Below are 24751 nucleotides of genomic sequence, written 5' to 3' on the forward strand. Positions count from 1 at the left end.
TGCTAGCTATGCCCCTAATGTTGCATCAATCTGCTGGCCTCACACCTGTAGCTTCTACACCTCCAAAGTATGCATTTAGCAAGCACTTCTGCAGCAGAGAATCCTATACATGTGTATCTGTATGGATGCAAGCTTTCCATGTGAACTGGAAGACCTATTATGCAGAGCTCCAGAACAGATTGAAGTCTATGTGTACAGACGTCTATGTGCCAAGGCTTCCCCACTACAGATATCTATGGTCAATGCAAGGACATGGAGAGTGGGGGGTAGACGGTAGATGACATCAGGAGTGAGAACAACAGTATGGCACGATTCCCCTTAATCGTGTGGAGCTCCCTTAACATGATGAATGTGGGAAGGGTGGGCGCTTGTCTTTTAACAATAGAAATATTTATCTTAATCACCATCTTTTTCTAGACTCTGTGCATAGTGGGGCAGCAGGATCACACCTGCTTACCTTTATGCCAAGTCTAATTTGCTAGATCCTTTCCCTGGCACTTTATTCATCTGTGGGCACTGGTTTCCTTATGAACAGTGCCAAGTGTTTCAGTGATTGGGAAACTTTTGTATACACAATGCTATGGGCACATTTTCATCTTTTAAGTGAATGGGGTCCCCACTCCTTTATGCTGAGCCTGCTTTATATTGATATCCTCAAGAGAGACAGGATAACTTTAATCATGGCCAATACAATTTTCTAGTATCAGGAAACACTTAATATCTTACACATATTGTAATTAACAACACGATCATATACATGTCTACTATTGAACGTGCTGATATACCATTCTATTTAAGATTGTTTTCAATGGTGAGCATTATACAACTTGGGTGTTATTCGATACAGTCCTGTTTACTTGGGAGTTAGAAACACTGTGTTCAATGGGGCTTACTTCCAAATAAGTATGTGTAGGATTGCAGCCTAATATCTTAATAAATCCTAATATGAAAAAAGATATCATCTAATATCAAATAAGCAAAGCTTTATTAGCTGTCACCCAGGCCATGGTTAAATGAACAACTATCTTCAGTCATGAAAAAGGAATGCAGGGTATAAATGTTATTAAATAAATAAACTATGAAAAGATAGCCATGGTTTGTGTGGATATAATTAAAAGCATGGAAGATATGAATTCTAGCCCATTGGTTACTACACAAACTTGCTCCCACCTTCCAATGTCGTGGCCAATGAGTGCAATGATAAGAACTGTTAAGCACTGGGAAGTGTCTTATTTTTACATTTCATAAAAGTGTATTTCATTTTGTTAATATTTAATACAATTAAAAATATTAACCTGCCTGCATCTAGCTGCTGACTCTTCTGTATGTCTTTCCCACTCCTTAAGTCCTGTCACTACAAAAGGTCTAGTTGTATGGCTCTGAATTGGACACAGGCAATACTGAATAACATTCTATTCAATGCTCTTCTAAGCAGTCCAGTTTAATTAAAACTTTTGTAACATATTGATGCTGTGCCTACTGTTGTAACATAAACGCTGGTTTTATCTATAGTGCTTTCACATCACATATTATTAGGAACAGTCACCAGATCTAAAACTGTAATGATCAACTCTGAGTGAATGAAAGGGTGTTTGTACGTCTAGGTAATTTACAGAGGCAAAATGAAAGTCTTTCTCAAAGCCCTTTCCTGCTTACATGTATCTAAAATTACATGTTGTGCAAATACCCCATTTAATTGGAATTATCCACAAGATACTCCTGTGATCTCCAATTAAACTGAAAAAGGCAAGATTGCAGCAAACAGCTAGTAGTTTGCAATAGTTAGTGGTCTGTTTTGGTCAATTTCCCCCTTGTGAGTGATAAATTCCTCCTATTTGCTAAGTCAGCCAATTGATATGCTCGAATAAGTCAGGATAATTGATAGCCTCTTTGTAAAAATCTATTGCGAACAGATCAGTAGGTCCACATTTGTAAAGTTCTAAGCAAAGCCTTTTTACCCCCATCTAAATGACCTTTGTGGTAAATAGATCTGGTAAGTTTTTCAAGGTTGATAATTAGAGATTTCTATATTAACCTGATGTATTCCTTCCCTTCAGTTTGCCCAACTCAATTTATGTTTTGGAGCTATATCTTTAAATATTGCAACTTATGACTGTATCTAAATTATCACTTAGTCTCCTTTATTAAAGTTTCAAACCTCTACTAATTCTAGTTATGGATATCTAGGCCCTATATATGTCATAATAAACCAACGATGTATCACAATAAATGAAGACAAAAATTCTATGCACACATACTTGACTATAAGCCACAGTGAAACTTTGTTCTGAGAAACCATTCATAGGGTTGGGCCACATGCTTATCTCATGTATTGCTTAACAAAATGGTACACATATAAAAGTATTCCAAGTTTTCATGATGTCCAATTCTAATCTTTCCTCAAAGAGGAAAAAACAGAAAAGAGTAATGTGCACTGTGTAGTTTGGAATATGTGATGCCAATCATTGTAAGTTAGTAAAAGAAAGGAAAGGCAAAAGGAGATAGAAACACGGTCAGAACCCTAAATGCAGCAATACATTACTAGTATGAAGGGACAAAGACAACTATTACAATAGTTATTATACAGAAATAGAAGAGGACAACAAAAAGGGAAGAACAAGAGCCCTATTCCAAAAGATTAGAGAAATGAAAGGGAAATTTAAAGCAAGAGTAGGGATGTTGAATAATCAACAGGGGAGCACACTGACTGACTGAGATAAAATAAAAGGAAGATGGAAGCAATACACTGAAGAATACTATAAAAGAGATGCCAGGATGACAGATTCATTCATGGACGAACCGTATGATGAAGAACCAGAACTTTTAGAATGTGAGGTGAAAGCTGCTCTTAAAATCCTTGGAAGAAGCAAATCACTAGGAACAGATGGCATACGAATAGAGTTGCTACAAGCTATTGAGACTGAATCAGTCCACATTTTGACAAAAATTAGTCAACAAATATGGGAAACTAAACAATGGCCCACAGACTGGAAGCGTTCCATATACATCCCAATTTCAAAGAAAGGAGATCCCAGGGAATGCAGTAATTATCGAACTATTGCCTTAATATCCCATGCAAGTAAAGTAATGCTCAAGATTCTACAATAAAGGCTCTTACCATATATGGAGCGAGAAATGCCAGACGTCCAAGCTGGATTTAGAAAGGGAAGAGGTACCCGAGATCATATTGCAAACATATGTTGGATAATGGAATGGACCAAGGAATTTCAGAAGAAAATCACCCTGTGCTTTATAAATTACAGCAAAGCTTTTGACTGTGTAGATCATGAAAAACTATGAAATGTTTTAAAAGAAATGGGGGTGCCACATCATCTGATTGTCCTGATGTGCAACCTATACTCTGGACAGGAGGCTACTGTAAGGACAGAATATGGAGAAACCGATTGGTTCCTAATTTGAAAGGGTGTGAGACAGGGGTGTATTTTATCACCCTATTTATTTAATCTGTATGCAGAATATATCATATGGAAAGTGAGATTGGACCAAGATGAAGGAGGTGTGAAAATTGGAGGAAGAAATATCAATAATTTAAAATATGCAGATGATACCATACTACTAGCAGAAACCAGTAATGATTTGAAATGAATGCTGATGAAAGTTAAAGAGGGAAGCACAAAAGCAGGACTACAGCTGAACATAAAAAAAACTAAAGTAATGACAACAGAAGATTTATGTAATTTTAAAGTTGACAATGAGGACATTGAACTTGTCAAGGACCATTCAGACCATGGTATTCCCGATCTCTATGTATAGATGTGAAAGTTGGACAGTGAAAAAGGCAGATAAGAGAAAAATCAACTCCTTTGAAATGTGGTGTTAGAGGAGAGCTTTGTGCATACCATGGACTGCGAAAAAGACAAATAATTGGGTGTTAGAACAAATTAAACCAGAACTATCACTAGAAGCTAGAATGATGAAACTGAGGTTATCATACTTTGAACACATCATGAGAAGACAGGATTGCCTAGAAAAGGCAATAATGCTGGGGAAAATAGAAGGGAGTAGAAAAAGAGGAAGACCAAACAAGAGATGGATTGATTCCATAAAGGAAGCCGCAGACCTGAACTTACAAGATCTTAACAGGGTGGTTCACGACAGTTGCTATTGGAGGTTGCTGATTCATAGGGTCGCCATAAGTCGTAGACGACTTGAAGGCACATAACAACAACAACAAATGCTATATATATTGGGGTAGACAGCTGTGGCAAAGTTGGATAAGGAAGAATAAGATACAGAGAATACAGTATTTTAATATTAACTGATGACGATGTTAATTGCTCTACAGCAGATATGGGCAACCTTTCTCCCTCCAGAGCTTGCTAAACTTAGCAACATCTGGAGGGCCAAAGGTTCCCCACACCTCTTCTAAAGGTTCTATTTCAAATGTAAAGTGCATATATTGGTCCCAGGCTATGGTCTGAAGGCACATGAGGGCACGACCTTACTGAAGATGATGGTTAAAAGGCCAGTGTTAGGAGGAGAGAGCCATTATGGCAGTCTTCCCCAGCCTAGTACCCTCCAAATGTGTTGTACTACAACTGCCATCATTCCCTGAACATTGGCCATAGCAGATGGGGCTGAAAGGAGATTTAGTCTCAAGGCATCTGGAGGGCACCATGTCAAGAAATGCTTGATGTTGAAGTATGAGGCCAAACACTATGGGGAAGCATATAGTCTTACTGTGAAGATAACAGGGTAACATTCCAGTCAACAGCACTGTTTGCTAAAGAGGTTTATGGATTTAGATTTGAAAGGCAAATCAGCCTGATTCACACCGTTTAATTTCTTATTGATGCTAGTTGATCCATCCAGTTTAGAAAGTTTGCTTGTAATAAGCAATCAAGACATTCTATGACTGGAAAGTATTACAAGAAACTCACAAAGGGTTGTGTCCATACTAGGTTAGCTGCACTTAGGTCCCTTTATACTGATGTGACATGGTCCTGGTCCTGACCAGTATCCAAGGTTCCTCAAATATGAAGGTAGAGGAGCCGGTCAACTTGTCTTGGCCACACCTCCAGTAGAGGATCAAGACCCATTTTTTGATATTGAGATGGAGACTGATGGCCTGGATCCCCCAAACCATAGCCACAGAGACAATTTCTTCTCAACCTAAACCCCCTGAAGAAATAAGACCCATCATGCCAGATACCTACCATTCCCCAAAACCTGTTCACTGGTGCACAGAATGCACTAGGTGGAAAGTAAAGGGGAGATGCCAAAGTGTTCTGTTTCAGGTCCAAGGGCTGTCCCTTTAAGGATCTTGATGATTCAGCCATGGTGGGGTGGAGCCTTGGAAGAGTAGTCTGGGACTGGAAAGGTATAACATGATTGTGAGAGCAAGTTCCATTGCACTCAGTGATCTCTTTATGGGTTTGCAAGCCTTGTATCTGACCCTCTGGTTCTTTTGTGCCCTGGAGTTGTACCATCTGCCAGTCTTTGCCTGTGCATTATATGACAGATTGTCTCCCTCACAGTGGGAGGGGCACTGCCCCATCAACCTCCAACTGCCATCAGTCAGTCCTCATCTGCCTCTCTTTTTACAACCAGCCCATAGGGTGGCACCACTTGTCATCTTCTGCCTCCTTAGTCTCAGTGTTACCCTTGAAGAACTGAATAGGGAGGAGAATGGAGACAAAGCTAGAATTACTTGTACAAGTCAGCACAGAGGAGAATGGGGCCACATCCAGAATTAGTTGGCTCTGTCTGTCATTAGTTCTGGTGCCACCTACTGTTGGTCTCCCTGCCTTCCACCCTACCAGTCCCAGTGGACACTGCTGCTTCCTTATTGACTCAATTTTTTGTCATCACAGACTGCTGCTGGACCCCCTGCCTCCTGGGTCATCTTTGAGTTCCATTGCCTCAGAAGAGGGCATCCTCAGAACAGGACCCTCAAGTTAAGTTGTTCCGTTGAATTCAATGGGACTGAATTTCTGCTAACTTATAGCACAATTCTAACCAGGTGTGCTAAGAAGTAAGTCTTACTGAATTAAATGGGGCTTACTCCCAGGTAAATGGGGATAGGATTGCAGCCTTAGTTTGGATCCAATCCAAACTAGTTAAACTGGTTTGCAATGAATTTACCCAGAATGGGGGGGGTGGGGAGGGAGGGAGGGAATAGATATACATGTCAGTACCCATTTGGGTGCGAGATCCACTGAGGGCCATTGTGGCTTAATCTGAAGTCATTTGTATTTCTATTCTTAAAATACCGTGTGGCACAATATGACCTAGCTGCCACTGTGCCATAAACTTCAGCTTATTTACCTACCTTTACTTAAAATATTAGCAATTAAAATATTTATATCAAACATAGAATCCCCTAACCAGAAACACATGCAGTGTGGTTGACAACTTGATTACTCACCGGCTTAAGTAGTGGTAAGGACACAAAGTGGACCATCTGACAACTATATGGTCTCAAGTACTTTGTGAATTTCCATCTTCAAATCCCACTTTTAAAGGGCAATGCTATCATATCCCTCGATCACAAGAAGCTATTGGCATTTTCAGCTGTGTTGGCTTTATCACATCTTCTCTACTTATTAAGTATGACGGACATTTCATGTCGGGGATGTTGATGTCATTCAGGCCAGAGGGGGTTTGGAGATGACTGATCCTCTCTGTTCCATCATTTAAAAAGTAAGAAGAAATTGTGTTGTTGCACTCTCAAAGTTAAATGCTGACTGAGGATGGAGTTGTGGGGGGGGAAATGTGCTCCAATTCCACATTTTTTCTTAGTACACTGTTGCAAGCTTTGAAAGTCCTGTTTAAGTATCTCTTTTTAAAAGATAAATACCTATTAAGTAATGTATATGCACAAGCTGAAATGTTAAATGGTTTGTTGAAACCTATTAGAATACACAAGATGATAAACATAAATTATAGCTAATATACTGCACCAGTGATTTTTAAACATAAAAATTACTGACACTGTAAAAACACACTTGAGTCATCGTAGCAGCATAATAGCACTAATCCATGTTTATCCAACCATGCACTTTTCAAAAACAACACAAACCTCTAATAAATGCTTTGGCTTCACCTTGACAACTTATATGGGTTATTGCCTCGTTCATGCCTGGATAACCATGTGTTATGACTTAAATGTTCTTTAATATCAATTTATGCCTTGAAGAAAAAAGATTGAATAACACAGTGTACATATGGTTCAATTTATTACAGCAAAACAATCATTTCACTTGGAAGATATTTTCTCCTGGTACATATCACAGAAATCTTATTCATAGAGGTCCCAATAAACCAGATTTTTTATGTCACAATAAATGAAACTGAGGCAGCTAATTGTTCCTAAGATTCTAAATAGATGGGTCTAGTTAGCTTTCTTGTCAATCAAGAAATAAATTCCTTTAGCACTTGTAGTTCTGGACTCTAATGTCTCTAATTGGATTTTACACTACCTGATTAACAATGTAGTTTATAGACTATTGTTTTAAAAAAAAGTAGAAGAGGAAATTGTAGGTTGTCAGCATTGTGGGAAAAGCCAACGAGTAATTTAATGTTTTCACAACAGCGACAAACTGTAACGCCTGATCCATGAGGTTTTGTTTGTGAAAGTTTATTGTGTATTGGTAAAACCCATAAAAACGAACGAATAAAGTGCTCTTACATATTATTACATGAAAAATGCAATAAAAATATGGATTTATAACTCATGAAATCACCCTAAGCAGAAAAGGGAGATGGGAGAGAGAGGACAGTTCTTTCTTAGGAGCATGGGCAATGTGATGTTCCTATATATTAGTGTATATATGGTAAGTGCTGGTTGTTTAGAGTATACATGGTAAGTAGTGAAAGAGGAGGGGTAGTGAATGGGCAATAGAATGCTTGATGATTGGCTGAATGTTTAAAATGGCTGACAGTATAAATGAAAGGATGACAGGTAAATCTGGGTGAATGTGAGGTGGTAAATTGTGGAATCTGGGGGGAGAAGAGAAAGAGTGGATTGCTTGGTGGGGTTTGAGAGAGTTGTTTGCCAGGAGAGCGTGAAGAAGGAGGGAGGTGGAGTTCGGATTAGTATTGAGTAAAACCATATGCTTATGTTCCTTAAGAAGAAATCTTGTTAATCTTGTTAGCTTTGTTATCTTTAATAAATACTTAATTTGGTTTACCAAAGGCCTGATCCTTGGCTGGGGTTTCACAGACCAGAAGGGAGGGTAAGGTAATGACCAAGGCTGAAGGGGAACTGTAACAAATGGTGGCAGCGGTGAAGAAAATAACAATACCAGTATTCAGAGTCTCTGGGAATACTAGTATTGGGACGTTACTGGTGGTTGCCTAGCAGGGGGATCTGTTGAGATCTGTGCTAGAGCGGGGAGAGAAATCATAAGAGAGAGCGGTCTGGACTGGTGGAGTCCCTGGTGGTGCCTAGAGACAGGCAGTAACCACGAGCAGGTAGGAACCTGACAGGGAGAGCCAGGGAAGGATGTATCACATGTGGTGGTAGCGGTGGGATACGAACAACAGAGAATCCAGATACGAATACTAGAGAATCCCTACCAGTGGTGTGGCAAACAGAAATAACAAAACAAGATTTCTTGTGAGAGTGACTGGCAAAGAGTGTGTGGCAAAGAGTGAGTAAACTCAAACACCATGGCTGAATACATAAAAATGAAAAGAGAGGAGCTGGTGGAGAAGTGCATAACATTCAATTTACCTCATGAGGGTAAAGGGGTAGATGAATTGAGGGTAGCACTTATAGGATTTGCAACTGCCCAGCAAAAACAACCTGTCAGAGAAGAGACCCCAGAAGGATATTTAAGCAATCCCGCTTATATAGAGTACTTGAGAGAGAAGTTGAGGATGGAAGGTGCAGAGAAGGAAAAACAGAGAGAGTTGGAAGCTGAGAGATTGAGGATGGAGGCTGAGGAAAAAGACAAGCAGAGAGAGTTGGAAGCTGAGAGATTGAGGATGGAGGCTGAGGAAAAAGATAAACAGCGGGAGTTGGAAGCTGAGAGATTGAGGATGGAAGGTGCAGAGAAGGAAAAACAGAGGGAGTTGGAAATTGAGAGAATGAGATTGGGGTTTGAGGAGAGGGAGAAGCAACGAGCATTGGATGCTGAATTACAAGTAGAAAAGTTAAAATCTGATAGAGAGAAATTTCACTCTGAGGAGACAAGGAAAGAGAGAGATGGAGCAAAAATAAAAATTACTCCAAAGGACTTTGCTGTCTATGAGCCTGGTCAAGATCCTCAAATTTACCTCAGCACCTTTGAAAAAGCAGCTCAGTTGTGGGGGCTACCTGAAGATAAATACATGCAGTATTTATCAAACCTGATTAAAGGGGAATTGGCTGAGGTATACCAATATTTCCCCTCAGACAAGCCCGTCACCTATGCTGAATTCAAAGAAGCAGTGTTTAAAAGATTCAGACTGGGGCCTGATTATTTTAGAAAGCTTTTCAGAAATTGCCAGATACAGACAGGGAGGTCTTTTGTGGAACTGGGAGCAAAGTTGATGGATATATTTGGAAAGTGGATGAGTAGTGCCAAAGCTCAGTTAGTGGAAGAGGTGAAAAGCCTCATGATACTGGATCAATTATACCATCAGTTACCACCAGAAATAAGGCTCCTGGTCAAAGACCGTTCCCCTACATCTGTGCAGGAGGCCGCAGAGATGGCGGATCACTTCGCCTCCAATAGAACTGGCTGGGTGGGGAAAACATCAAGAGAGTTTAAACCCAGACCATATAGTGCTGGCAGAAGGGATGTGGTACCACAGCGAGTGAGTCCTCCATTAAAATCTGAAGGGCACAGGACACCCCAGAGTGGATCTGTGTACCCTAAAAGAGAGGAGAAATTATGCTACAAATGTGGTAGACCAGGGCACCTACGTTTTCAATGTGAGGTTGCCAACCCCATTAGTAATCCTGCTCAGACAAGGGCAGTGAAAACAGAGCCCAAGGCTTTAGAAACAGCGAAAAAGGTTCAGTTTTGCCAGATAAACTGGACAGAAGTAACAGACCTTGATTCAAGTCTGAGAGAGGAAGTGAGAGTACAAGGGGCAAATTATTGGGCATTGCTTGATACTGGTGCCGCTCAGACATTACTGAGGCCAGATTTAATAAAATCTGAGGTAATATTACCTCAGGAAACTGTGACTATCCAAGGAGTGAGGGGTCAACCAGAAAGTTTGCCTGTGGCCCTGGTGGAAATGACTTGGAGAGGCCGAGAGGGCCGATATAAAGTAGGCATTAATGCCCAGCAACAAGAACCAGTAATACTGGGAAGGGATGTAATGGGCGCCCAAGGAAAGATCTATGTAGTGACCAGACAGCAAGTTGGCAGAAAAAAAGAAGCCATATTAAGGGGGGCTGAAACAAACAGGGTGGAATCTGTTAACCAGCCTCAGGTCACCATAGCAACCACTAGCAGGCCTGCTGAAGAAGACAAACTGTATCAAGTGGTCTCTGGGGAAGAAGCAGAGCAATTCAGGGAAGAGCTGCATAAAGATATCAGTTTGAAGCAGGTAAAGGAACAAGCCCTGACCCAACAGATTCCTTTCACTGACAAACTGAGGAATCAAGTTGTGTGTGAGAATGGGATTTTATATAGACTGTGGATGCCTGCTGAAAGAAAGGATGAATGTGAACCAGTGAAGCAATTGATAGTACCTAGCAAATACAGAACCAGATTGCTAGAGGTAGCCCACGATGTCCCATGTGCAGGACATCTGGGAATAAAAAAGACCAAGAGGAGATTGGCTGCACATTATTATTGGCCAAATATCTCCAAGGATGTAAAACAACATTGTCTATCTTGTGGAATATGCCAAAAGGTGGGAAAGAGTGGAGTAAGACCAAGGCACCCTTAAAGCCCCTTCCTATAATTGGACAACCCTTTTATAGAGTGGGAATAGATTTGGTGGGCCCTTTTTCCAAACCCACAAGGCATGGCAAGAAATATCTAGTGGTGGTGGTGGATTTTGCCGCCAGGTACCCAGACGCAGAAGCACTGAGATCTGTAGAAGCCCCTGTAGTGGCAGAGGCTTTATTAAAAATCTTTATGAGGCTGGGTTTCTAAAGACCACTACTTACCATCCCGCCACTAATGGGTTAACAGAGAGATTCAATGGAGTTTTGAAGGGCATGATAAGAAGCTATGTGCAAGATCACCCACAAGACTGGGATGAACGGTTGGGATGCTTCTTATTTGCATACAGAGAAGTCCCTCAAGAGTCAACAGGCTTCTCACCCTTTGAACTAATGTTTACTAGAAAAGTGAGGGGACCTTTGGAACTGCTAAAAAATTCATGGGAAGGAACTCTGGGAGAGTACAAAACATCTGTAGTAGATTTTGTATTGGAATTCCGCAATAAATTAACATCAATGATGGAAGTAGTGAAAGAGAATTTGAGTCATGCACAGGAGAAGCAAAGTTACTGGTATGACAGAACAGCCAGAGAACGTGTGTATGATGTGGGAGATATGGTTATGGCGTTCATACCCAGGAAACATGACAAATTACAGGCTAACTGGGAAGGACCATATACCATCAGAGAAAGGCTTGACACAGTGACATATGTAATCACCATAGACCAATTAAACAAAAGCAAAGTGGTTCATGTAAATATGTTGAAGCCTTACCATACCAGGGATGCACAGGTGTTGCAAGTTACCTTATTCCCTGAGGGAAGTGGGCCTGAACTTCCAGATTTGGTACAGGAAAGCAAAGACAAAGGAGGGGTAGATCAAGTGGAATGGTCAGAGGAGGTAGAGGAGGAAGTAAAAGAAGAGATTCTGAGAGTTTTGAAAACCTATAGGAATCTCTTTAGCAACAAACCTGGCCGAACCAGTATAGTTATACATTCCATTGATACTGGAGATCATGCCCCAATCAGATCTGTTCCGTACCGTGTGAATGGGAAAGTTTTGAATGAGATCAAAAAGGAGGTGGAAGATATGCTGGAATTAGGAGTGATCAGGGAATCCATCAGTCCCTGGGCCTCAAGTATTGTCCTGGTTCCAAAAAAAGATGGAACAACAAGGTTTTGCATTGATTATCGGCTAATCAATAAAATTACTGTCCCAGATGCGTATCCTATGCCTAGGGTAGACACTATGTTAGAGTTATTGGGGGCAGCAACCATTATCTCTACACTAGATCTCTGTAAAGGATTTTGGCAAATGGAACTAGACGAGCAATCCAGAGCCAAAACTGCCTTCAGTACACCAGATGGGTTATATGAGTTTGTGACCTTACCCATGGGACTAAGGAACTCACCAAGTTCATTTCAGAGGCTAATCAATACTGTGTTGCGAGGCATGTCAGATTTTGCAGTGGCCTATATCGATGACGTGGCCATTTTTAGCAAGTCGGTGCCTGAGCATGTCCAACACCTGACAACAGTATTGGAGGCCTTAAGAAAAGCAGGCCTCACAATAAAAGCTAAGAAATGCCAGTTTGGACTAAAGGAAGTAATCTATTTAGGACATAAGGTGGGAAGTGGGAAAATCACCCCCTTATGGAGCAAGGTGGAGGCAATACGAGCGTGGCCGATCCCCTTAACCAAAAAACAAGTAAGGGCATTTCTGGGTGTGGCTGGTTTTTATAGGAAGTTTGTGAGAAATTTTGGGGAAATAGCAACCCCCTTGCATGAATTGACAAAGAAGAAGTGTTCTGAGCATGTGGTATGGACGGATGAATGTCAGAAGGCTTTTGATCTGCTGAAGCAAGCCTTGTGCCAAGGACCCATATTAATAGCACCAGACTATGAGAAACCATTCATCGTGGCTACAGATGCGTCGGACCTCGTGCTGGGAGTTGTCTTTCTACAGGAGAGAGAAGGCACTAGACATCCAGTGGCGTACCTGAGTCGCAAGCTGACGCCGAGGGAGAAAAACTGTTCGTCGGTCCAGAAGGAGTGCCTAGCGGTCGTGTGGGGACTGAACAAGTTGCGCCCATACGTGTGGGGACAAATATTCACAGTGACTACAGATCATCGGGCCTTGTTATGGTTACAGACTATGAAAAACCATAACACTATGCTGCAGAGGTGGTCCTGGGCCCTACAGGACTATCAAGTGGACTTCCAGTTCATCAAAGGCAAGGACAATGTACTGGCCAATGGACTTTCCAGGCAAGTGGCTGGGACTGCAGTGACGTGACCAGACAGAGGAACAAAGAAAGACATTTTCCCCATAGAGACTTTTATTTGTTAACGCGACGTATAAATCCTGGATCAGGAATAATACTCTGCCGTTGTTTAAGGGGGGGGAAATGTGATGTTCCTATATATTAGTGTATATATGGTAAGTGCTGGTTGTTTAGAGTATGCATGGTAAGTAGTGAAAGAGGAGGGGGAGTGAATGGGCAATAGAATGCTTGATGATTGGCTGAATGTTTAAAATGGCTGACAGTATAAATGAAAGGATGACAGGTAAATCTGGGTGAATGTGAGGTGGTAAATTGTGGAATCTGGGGGGAGAAGAGAAAGAGTGGATTGCTTGGTGGGGTTTGAGAGAGTTGTTTGCCAGGAGAGCGTGAAGAAAGAGGGAGGTGGAGTTCGGATTAGTATTGAGTAAAACCATATGCTTATGTGCCTTAAGAAGAAATCTTGTTAATCTTGTTAGCTTTGTTATCTTTAATAAATACTTAATTTGGTTTACCAAAGGCCTGATCCTTGGCTGGGGTTTCACAGACCAGAACGGAGGGTAAGGTAATGACCAAGGCTGAAGGGGAACTGTAACAAATGGTGGCAGCGGTGAAGAGAATAACAATACCAGTATTCAGAGTCTCTGGGAATACTAGTATTGGGACGTTACTGGTGGTTGCCTAGCAGGGGGATCTGTTGAGATCTGTGCTAGAGCGGGGAGAGAAATCATAAGAGAGAGCGGTCCAGACTGGTGGAGTCCCTGGTGGTGCCTAGAGACAGGCAGTAACCACGAGCAGGTAGGAACCTGACAGGGAGAGCCAGGGAAGGACGCATCACAGGCACCTATGAAGGAAATGAAGAGGATTCATTTGTGTCTTCTTCACCACAGTGTATTTTTTAAAAGCTACTCACTTATACTCTATTTTTAATTAACTTTGTACTTTTTGAAAAAAGGGATAAAGAACTCTTTTCAGATAAAAAAAAGTAAGTCGGTACAAGAGAACATGAGCTTGCTGACTCCAAGGGATGTCTCTTGTGATGTAACCTCTGTTACATGGGTGAGGCAGTCTGGCTCCAAATTCTGCTAAACACCATCATTACAAGCCTTGAAGAATACAAAATGCCGTGAAGCATTTTCTCACATGATAGCTACAAAACATCTTTTTGAAATGTTTTCCCTTTAAACGAGAAGTCATTTTTGCTTGTATTCAAAGTTGAAGTTTGACGGGAGACAGGGAGTAGTTCAGCAACCGAAACAAAATCAAAACCAAACCTCAAACATTTCAGTTGGTTGCTCTAATTTGGACAGATCCACTATGAAATTATTTGACATTTGTAAATGAGAGTTTAGCTTCAAAGTAAAATGGCAATGTGTCATTTTATTAAGGTGATCATAAAGATTAAAAAAAGTCCATCCACATAGTGATTGTATATTAGGACTGTGCACAGCCGTCCTCCCAATCCGCCCTGTGGCTCCAATCTGGGGGGGGGAGGACCACTTGCCCTGCTTCCAAGCCACTCCTGAATAAGCCTGGGGTGGGACAATTTTTAATTAGGGGGAAAAACTAATTAGGAAACTAATTTCCTTCAGGAAAGCCCCTTAGAAAGCAGCACCCGCACCCTTCAGGATTGCTCTCTCCGTATAACAGCTGATGAGGAGAGGGAGTGACCTTGCATGGTGCTGCTTTGGAAACAGCTTTCCTTCAGAAAAACTGCTCACAAAGCAGCACCTGCACCCTGCAGGATCTGTATATGTGCTCAACGACTGTAGAGCTAAGGCTTTGATCCTGTGGGACAGAGCTCAGGCAGGAAACAGGCACAGCGTTGGGCCTACCTTTTCAGGCTTTGCCTTTTTGTGGGTTTTCCTGCCAAATGCCCTGACAACATCAGAATGCTCTGGGTCATTCAATCTGATTTCTTTCCTGGCTGTTTACGCTCTGACTCGACCAAGACTCCAAAAACTCCTAATAGGCCTGATTTGGCTTAGGCCTCAGCCAAATCCAGCCAGAGCCCTATTGTATATGATAAGTGACTGGCAGATTTCCAGAAATTACGGTCAAGAAGGAAATAGTCAGGAGGAAAAAAATTAATCTGTAGGATTATATCCAGGCTTGTTTAGTTGCAGTTGGGTCACATTGAAATCCAAGTGAAAAGCTACTCATATCTAACTTAACAGAACAATCCAAGCCTGCTGCTGGCGCCTCCGAGACTCCGCAGGGCAGCAGAGCACCTTCTGCATCTGCAGCCCAGCCAGGCACAGCGATGTCAGAAAGGGAGGGGGTGTCAATTGGGCCTGATCCCTGTGCCAACTTTCAGGGCTTTCCGCTGGTGGGAATATCACTTGCAGGTTTTCTGCCCACTTGCAGGTTCAGCGGGCAGAACAGGGGGAGGGTCTGCACTGGTGGTGGCTGGCTGGTTGGAGGCTGGGTTGAGCCAGCAGAAGTAGGTGGAGGGATGCCTCCACTCATTCAAACTTCCCCAGAGCCAGGCATAAGGGGGGAATGGATTGCAGCCTTAAGTATCATTCATTTCATTGGACAGTAAATGTGTCGGGATCATAAGCTATTGGCTAGTTTAATTCCACTTAAATGACAATCTTATATTGGATTAATGGCAGATTTTTAAAATGATTTTACTGAGTGAACAGTATTTGGAAATAACATTTTTTGATGCAGGTTATTGTCTACAGAAGTCAGGCTGCAATAAGTTGCTAGACATCAAAATGCCACTGCACTTTCTGTTTCTGAACTTCTCTTCAGTTCCTTGTGTCTGCCCTTGAACCAAATAAGTCAGTAAATGTGTCTATAGCATTTCAATGAATGGATGTTCAAATGTTTTCTTTGAATGTTCTATTGCATGATTCCAAAATAAACTATAGTGCCATGAAGTAAATTAAAGTTATATTTAATATAATTTTTACTCACCAGCTACATTTTACCATGAGATAATTGTATCCCAATGATCCTATTGGATCTCTTCATACTACACACTTACCTGGGAGTAAGTTCTGTTGTTGTCTTTGGCCAGAGTTCTCTTAGCACTCTTGACAAGCCTGATCAAACCATGAGGAGAACAACCTGAAATTTTGATGTGAAATACAAGATGAAATTGACTGCTTCTATAGAACTCAGTGAGACTTACTTCTGTTCAGACATGGAGAGAATTGCATTGCTGGGGTGCAATTGTAAAGTTAGCAAAAGACCAGCTAAGAAGCTTTTGGATGTGATGTGCTGCTACACTGGTACAAAGAGAGGCCTAGTGGCAGGATGGCACTTACGCCACCAGAGGACTCCAATATGCTCACAGAAAGCTCTGTGGGTATAGATGTCCCTCAGTGGTATTCCACCAGTGGGGCAGAATGGGGCATTTTGGGGGATGTTGTGGGCACCTGAGGATCCACAGGATCATAGGACCCTTGTTTGCCAGACACCCCCCCCCAAAGTGAGCCTGAACTATGTCATCTCTCAATCTGGCATAGTTAATTCCTTCCCATTGACTGCAACGGGACAAGGGGAAAAGAACATCAAAAAAGAAAAATACACCCTTCCACTCTGGCTACAGCAAGCAGAGGACTTAGGGCAGGAATAGCTTTCTCACAACTCACATAGGCCCACCCCCAAGAGGTTTGCTGTAGCCCTCAAGTCTACCCAAATCTGCCATTAAAAAAAAGTTGTTTATTTATTTATTTAAATTGACATCTCCTGGGATCCCCTGCTGTGATGCTGTGATGCCAAAAGGTTTTTTTGCCCCCCAGCCTATATATGTATATTTGTTCAGATTGCCCCATATATATAAAATTATACAGACACCCATAGGCACTGTGATAATGTGACTCCCCCACACACAGTTTGTCCATTAATATTCATGTGTAGGAGTTCTACATCATCAGGAGCCATCTGGTTGTGCAGGTGTCCTGACTGCACAGGGCCCACTAGAAGCAAGCAAGAGCTTGTGCATTGAGATTTCTCCTCAGACAACCATGGACAATACACAGTTGTTTGAGGAAGGAGACACAACAGTGGGGGTGATGGCAAAAATACAGCCCTGCTCAAAGTAAACATGGTAATACCACACATGCGAGTAGCACATGAATCGGGCCAAAATGTTGCAGCATGGACTGTTTGTGTTCACCGTTCCAGTCAGACTGTCTGCCATTCCTTTCTCTTTAATAGTCTCTTTCATTCCCCCTCCCACATACTTTTTCAATTGCACTCCCCCCATTTCATTTGCACTCCCCCCCCCCAACAGTCTGCATTCCATGGCTATTGAGCATGCTCATTTTTCATTGGTATGTGGCCACTAAACCTTCTTAGTCTGATTGGACTAGTTTGGGGGATTCCCCTCTGCTTGGGTTTTTTTTCCCCCCTATACATTTTCTGAACTTCTGCAAACCTCTGGATTATCCTGAGTCTGCTGATGCCCGCCTCTTATACATGGGTGGTGCTGTTTTGGCTACTTCAGCAGCGGCACTCATTCCGAACTATCGGAAATAGAGAGGATGATAATAATAGTTAGCCATAATTATAAATCTCTTCTTTGCTAGGCTCACAGCCAGCGCACTGCTGTAAAAGGACAAATTAACTAATTGATTCCTAATCTCCTTAGCAAAGGGATTCAACAAAGGAATTTAGTCTCACAAAAGCGATCTGACAGTAGTGACACCTGATCTGGAAGAACATTTGTTAGCATCATCTTAGGATGCGTTGTTCTCATCACTCAGTGGTGTCTACATGCCCCAAATCTCCTACAGCCATTTTGGAGTCACTAGGGTAATGTCTTAGCATATTTTCGCTAGTCAAATCATTTTCTCCAAGCTGATAAATAAAATATGAAAAAGCATATAGAAAAGATTAGTGTGCCAGATCACATACTCTGAGGTAAAAATTAATAGCCAAGCAATGAACTTCTGAAAATAACAGGTTATAATGGAAAGAATGATGCAGCTTTAATTACAATTCTGCAGTGTTATAAGAAAAAAAAATACCATTCCATACCATATAATGAACAAAGATTGCAAATTCCTTTGAGCAGCTGCAAAGGTGGTGTGATGGATAGAAGATGGTTTATGCTGCCAGCTTGCTTTCCCCTCTCTAAATCTAATTATAACATACTTCACTGAAAAAGGAAAAAATGAAAAGAAATGCTAACTGTAGACCACAATTCTTCTAGATATAACTATCAAATGAGATAGCAACATATTATTAGCAAACTAAAACTAAAATCACAGAAAGATTAATTGTGGGTGGTAGAGGTGGATGGACACTTTTATTTTGCCTAGAGCCAGGACTGATTATAGGGAATAGTGAACTAAGCTTGCGATCCTAGAAATTGCCCAAATAATAATCTTGCATTAAGATACAGCAAGATATGTCGAGTGGCAAGTAGTTTAAAGGATAACCCAACCCAGGTTTGGTTTCCATTGGAGTAGAGTGCACTTGAGACTTACAACTTTTTGTCATAGTTCCTCTATTTGCAAATATACAAATTTACAAATATACAGTGCGGAGGCATTGTAGACATTCCTACCAGGAAACAGTTCCTCTACCACACATTCGATTCCAAGAGAGAGGGCAATCTAGCCTGCCCAGTGAACTCTCAATCCTCTCTCTTGCTCTCTGCTCCTCCTTTCTTTGTCTGAATATGGGCACATCCAGACTGTTGCTATTTTTGGGTGGGGTTCATATATCAGCAAATTCAGGTTGAACAATGTAAGCTGATAGGGACGTCATGGGCAACAAATCCTCTTCCCCAAAAGATCAGATTTTATGCGATAAGAAAAGAGAGCGGTGTGGGATAACATTTGCTTGACAGTGACACAACTTCATCTAAACTCCCCCCAAACAAATCAAGATGAATGGTACTAAACAGTCAATGCCATCTGGAAACAAATTAGGATGAATGCTCAAGAAACAGGTTATCTGGAAGTACCCTTTGATTAAAAAAAAAGAAAAAGAAAACCCTGACACAAAAACCAACAGAGATGTCGTGAAGGATAGGGATGTATGGATTCATTAATGTCTAGTCCGTCTCAGTTCTGCACTGGATAAGACTAAAGCCCATCCTGTCCTGATTTCCACGCAGCTGTTTTTAGGAAAGATCTGTGAAAATAATTTAAAAACCACATGAAAACACAAAGGTTTTTTTTTAAAAGTTTTAAAAGTTAGTATTTACAAGGTGATTTGAGGGCTGCTGGGCTGCCTCCATTCCTTTTCAATGTATTCAAAATATAATCCAGCTGCTTCGAGTGGCTCAGGTGCAGGCCTCCTTGCTGCCATGTGCTTTGTAATGAAACGCTGCAAGACCCCCTGGGGGCAGCCATGTTTTTTCCATGCAATCCCCCCAAGAGCAACGATGGCACATCATCCATGTCTGTTGCTCATTGGGACTGCTACATAGAAGAAAAAATGTTAAACCCCCTTCCCTGTGGTACCAGTTCTGATTTCCACTCTCAGCTACGGTTGCAAAAGATGTAATATAAGGCAAGAGCTATGCAAGAACATAATGTGTAGTTTGGCCCTAAATCTACCTTACTAGAGTTTAAATCCATTGCTTTACCTTCTATCCTGTGTTGATAGCGGGACAAAAAAATGTCAAAGAATCATAGAGCTGGAATGGATCTTAAAGGGCATCTAGTCCAATCCACTGCTGAAACAGGAAATCCACTACTACAGCTTCCCTGATAGATTTTTTTTAAAAAAAATTACACAAATTTGTACACTGTCCCTCAACCAAATGGATATTAGGATGGCATACAATAACAATGCATGCATGCAGCTTGCATACATGCATAAATAATGAGTCATAAGACAACATCAAGCCTGCTCCAGTTGGACTGCCTCCCTAGCCAACAACACCATCTACCCTGTGGGAAGGAACAAGCGGGTAGGGAAGGCAGGTAAACACAATATCAGGGTCTGCTCCAGTCGGGCTGTCCCCACCCTGCTACAGGGCCTATTTTATATTTTATATCATTAATTTGTTTTAGTATTTTAAAATTCTAAACCACCTTGGAGGCCTTGGCAGAAAGGTGATATATAAATGCAATAGAAAATGAATAAACCAAGACATCAGATGCTAAAAATCACCAGCTAAAACCAAAAAGCAAACCACAGAAATATGTAACTTCTACCTGGTGTCAAAATAATTGTAGTCTTAAAGAGAGATTTCCCCATCTTCTGAAGCAATCTATTCCACTGCTGAACAGCTTGCCGATCTGCATCAGGAAGGCAGTTCTTCCTAATCTTAAATCAAAAACCTCTTTCTTGTAATTTGAGCTCATTGCAATAGATAAATAGAAAATAAATTTGATCTATCATTTATGTGACAGCCATTCAAATATTTGAAGATGGCTGTCATATCACTTGTTTCTTCCCCATGCTAAACATACCCAACTCCTTTCAATCTTTCATACGGCTTGGTGACCAGGCTTCCCGCCATCTTTGTTGCCCTCCTCTGGGTACATCCCTTCCAATTCCTCTTTAAATATATGTGAAGTGTTGGCATACCCTTTCCTTAGCCTAACAAGTAAGCCATTGTATCCAAGAACAAATAGGATAGCCCTTCCCAGGCATTTGAAATCTGCAAAGGTTACCATGGGGAGCCCCGTGGGGACAGGTGTGTTAGCTCTGCCACCTTTGCCGTTTCAGTTGCCTTCCAATTTGTGAACAACAACTGTCCAAAGCAGAGAGCCTTGGGTATCAGTTGAGGTACCCATGTATTTTGGAACCTTGATCTTCCAGAGTCGAAAATATATGGGGAGTCTCTGTGGATAAAAGCTCCAGACAGCTGCTTTCTATGCATTGGAAGGCAACGACTGAAATGGTGACTGAGGGGCGGTGCCAACCCCCTTGTCCCCACTATCCCGCCCCATGGAGCAACTTACCAAAGAGGGCTATCAGTTGTATCCAGTGTTAGTTCTACGTAGGGATGGGGGAGAAATTCAATTCAGTTCGCATTTAAAGCAAAATCTATCAAATTTGCACTTTCCAAAACAGTATCAGAACCGAGACACAGCTGTCCTCCAAAATTCACATTTATTTGAAGTTTGCAATGCAGTTCACCAACCAATGTTTACAAAAATGCATATGTTAGGGGAGAGTGTGCATAAAAATGAATATGAAAGTGAAAATGATATAAAAATGCATTATATGATGAAAAATTGCTTGCAAAAATGTGTACTAGTCAAAACTGACTCTAAAATGTGTTCATTAGAAATTTGTACTAAAATGCCAGAGAATTTTCATGAAGGTTTTTTTTAAAAAAAAAAAAAAATGCAGATTGCTGCAGAAATGCGGAGAACTGAATTTAAGATTGGAAAAATTAGAAACTGAGAGAACCAAAACTGGCAGATATTTCCATCCATAGCCCTACACAGAGTAGAACTATTGAAATGAATGGACATGACAAACTTAGGTCTATTAATTTTAATGTGTCTGCTCTGAGTTGGGCTTAGTTGGAGACTACCCCGTACTAGCAAGCTCATTCATGTTCACTGATATGTGTTAGACAATGCACAGAGCTCTGGAGTTTTGAGACCTTTATTTATTTATTTATTTATTTATTTATTGTATTTGTATACCGCCCCATAGCCGAAGCTCTAAGGTATAATGTGGCCAATGAATATATAACCTCTAAGGAAGCATGCAAGATAGATAAAAGAAAAGAAAAATTCTCTTAACTGAATTGCCCTGCTCTGTGCATACTATATACTTCAAGCACATGACTTCCCCCAAATAATCCTGGGAACTATAGTTTGTTAAGGGTGATGGGAACTGTAGTTCTGTGAGGGGTAAATCACAGTTCCCAGGATTGTTTGGGAAAAAGTTATGTGCTTTAAAGTGTAGACGCTCAATCTATCAGTTGAGCAAAGAGTATCTTTTTGTCTATATTTTTCATAAGAACTCCTGGACTCTAACATTCACATGGCAAATGGAATTAGTACAGGCTAAGTAACTATTAAATCTTTTATTTTTAACGTCTTGCTCGATTTGCAAGCTAATGTAATTTTATAGGCTGTGCTGATACAGGAACAAAGGAAGTGAAGACACACAGTTTCTCTCTCTCTCTCTCTGCTGTCCTAATGATTTTATCTCATCCTTGAGATGATTCCCTCCAGTGATTCTTGTAAGGAAACAAGATACCTGATCCTTTAATCCTGCTAACATTTTAAAAAAGAGATCCAAATTAGTTTTGCTCATACCAGATGTTTTCTGTGCAACTGGGTATAGCACTCTGGAGGCTGAAATAGAAAACAGGTAAGTTCAGCTTTCCCCTTTGGAAATACTGTATTACTAAGGGAATTCAGTGTTTTGTTTTGTTTTAAAAAAAACTACTTGTCATTTTATATGCTTCTTACTTCCTCTTGTGCAAGTAAGTGACTTGTCAGTCCAATGCTCATTTTCGACTGGATGGCCTTGATCAAGTCTCAGCCTACTCTGCCTCACAGAGTAGTGGTGTGGCAAAGGTAAAAATGGACAAATCCAGCATAAGCCAGCCTGAATTCTTCCATCCACACAGAGTAGAACTTAAATTAATGGACATGATATAATGGAAGGGAAGGGTAGACATGGTTCAAATATAATAAACAATGTAGTACATAAGAGACGATGTACAATTGCCTCATACAGTTGAATAGTCAGCGCAGACTAACTTGTTCTTCTCATGGCCATCCTGCATGGAAAAGCTTGTCTGAAGAGGCCTCTTGGTGAGACTAGAAGAGGAATAGAAATTGTTCATGTGGAATACAGCCACTGAGAGGCACTTGCAATATCTTTGGAACAGACTAAAAAGTACATGAAAGTTACAACAGAATGTGCTCCGCACTGAGGTAGGATTGGACAAGAAATTGGATTCAGTTCACATTTCAAACCACATTTATCAGATTCACTTTCCAAAACAATATGAGAACCGAAACACAGCCATCCTTCAAAAATTCACACTTATTGAAAATTTTCAATGCAGTTCTCCAAACAATGTTTACAAAATTGCATATGTATGGGGAGAGTGGACATAAAAATGAAAGTATGAGTGAAAACACATACAAAAATGTATTATAAGAAATTGCTTGTAAAAATGTGTACATTAGTCAAAACTGCCTATAAAAATATGTTTATTAAGAGAAATTCGCCCTAAAATGCTGGAGAATTTTCATGAGGATTTAAAAAAAATAAAAATTCACAAATTGCTGCAGAAATGTGGAGAACTCAATTTAAGATTGGAAAAATGAGAACCAGAGAGAATTGAAATTGACAGATCTTTCCATACCGACTTCACTGACATTTTTTTGGTGCTAGGTAAAGACTTACCTTTTTTCCCCAACCGTTTGATAGATTGCGATGATGTAGTTTGTATTGTTGTGCTGCTAATGCTTTCTGTGGCTGTATGAGAGCAGCTGTTTTTTTTATTTTGTTTTTATGGTATGGTATATTTACTTTTATTTTTAACAATGTTGTATGTCGCTTGGAGACCTTCAGGTAACATGCGACTAATAAATCCAATCTAAATCTAAATCATAGGTCTAAATTTATGAGAACGTGTTTGCTTTGGAAACAATTTTGTTTACCTTTGACAAATGATAAAAAGCACACAGGAGCCAAGTGAGACATTTCCCTAAGCAGTGGATCTGAATGCAGAAGCAGACAGTGTGTTATAGGGTAGAAATGTTGTATTGCCTACTCAACATCGGTGTCAATGTACTTTACCTGGATAGGCTGGGGTGGGACAGAGTAGTAAGGCCAAAGCTACATGGATGTACTGGTGGAGCCAATCTGGCATTCCTACAGCTGCATCCATGCAGTCCTGACAGTAGTGGATAGCATAGTGGGACAGTGTGGTGAGACAGTGAGGAGGATGGTCCTCAATTGGCTCTCCTGGTGCATTTGCACCACACCATCCACCCTACTGCCTTCTCCTAGTAAGCACCAGTGATTCACCTGCTGGGAGGTCAGGTAAGCATCTCCACCCCACTATGTCATCCACTGCAGAGTCCCAACCTTGCTGCCAACTTGCTCTGCATCATCCATATAAGTTGTAGTGATGCTGATGTCAGAAATGTGGATCTCTGGCTCTGCCCAACCACACTGTTTGCTACTGCCAGAATGGGATGCTGAGGGACTTGCAACTGTGCTTTTCTCCACACCTTTCAAGTGGTTGCCTGGGTGCAAAAGCATTTTGTTATCATGGTAGCAACAGCAAAGAATTGCTGGACACTTGGCATTCTCTGCAATGTACCTTCTCATTGAAACTGCCTCTCAGCTGAGATGTGGTTGCATGCAGCAGGAATATTGAGTCAACAGCAGCCTTTTCAGACTTCTTGGTGTTTCTGGGTATTGATTCTTTAAAGGGGTCAGTGAGAATGCAGGGGGTTAGCTCTGCACCCTAAATTCTGCTGTGCACCCCGGTTAACATATGGCCAGCATAACATATGCTTCTACGCATGTAGGATTTTCTTCATGGAGATGAAATCACTAGTTTCACCCTGAACATTTTAAAAAATGGAGAATTAATCAGGATATTTGATGCAGATCTACATCTAATAGTATTAAAACAGTGAGACTATAACCTGGCCCAAAATGACTACGAATTGGTGGGACTGTTCAGTGGGCATATAGGGTTTTAC

This window comes from Rhineura floridana, chromosome 10 (assembly GCF_030035675.1).
Source record: "Rhineura floridana isolate rRhiFlo1 chromosome 10, rRhiFlo1.hap2, whole genome shotgun sequence".
Lineage (NCBI taxonomy): Eukaryota > Metazoa > Chordata > Lepidosauria > Squamata > Rhineuridae > Rhineura > Rhineura floridana.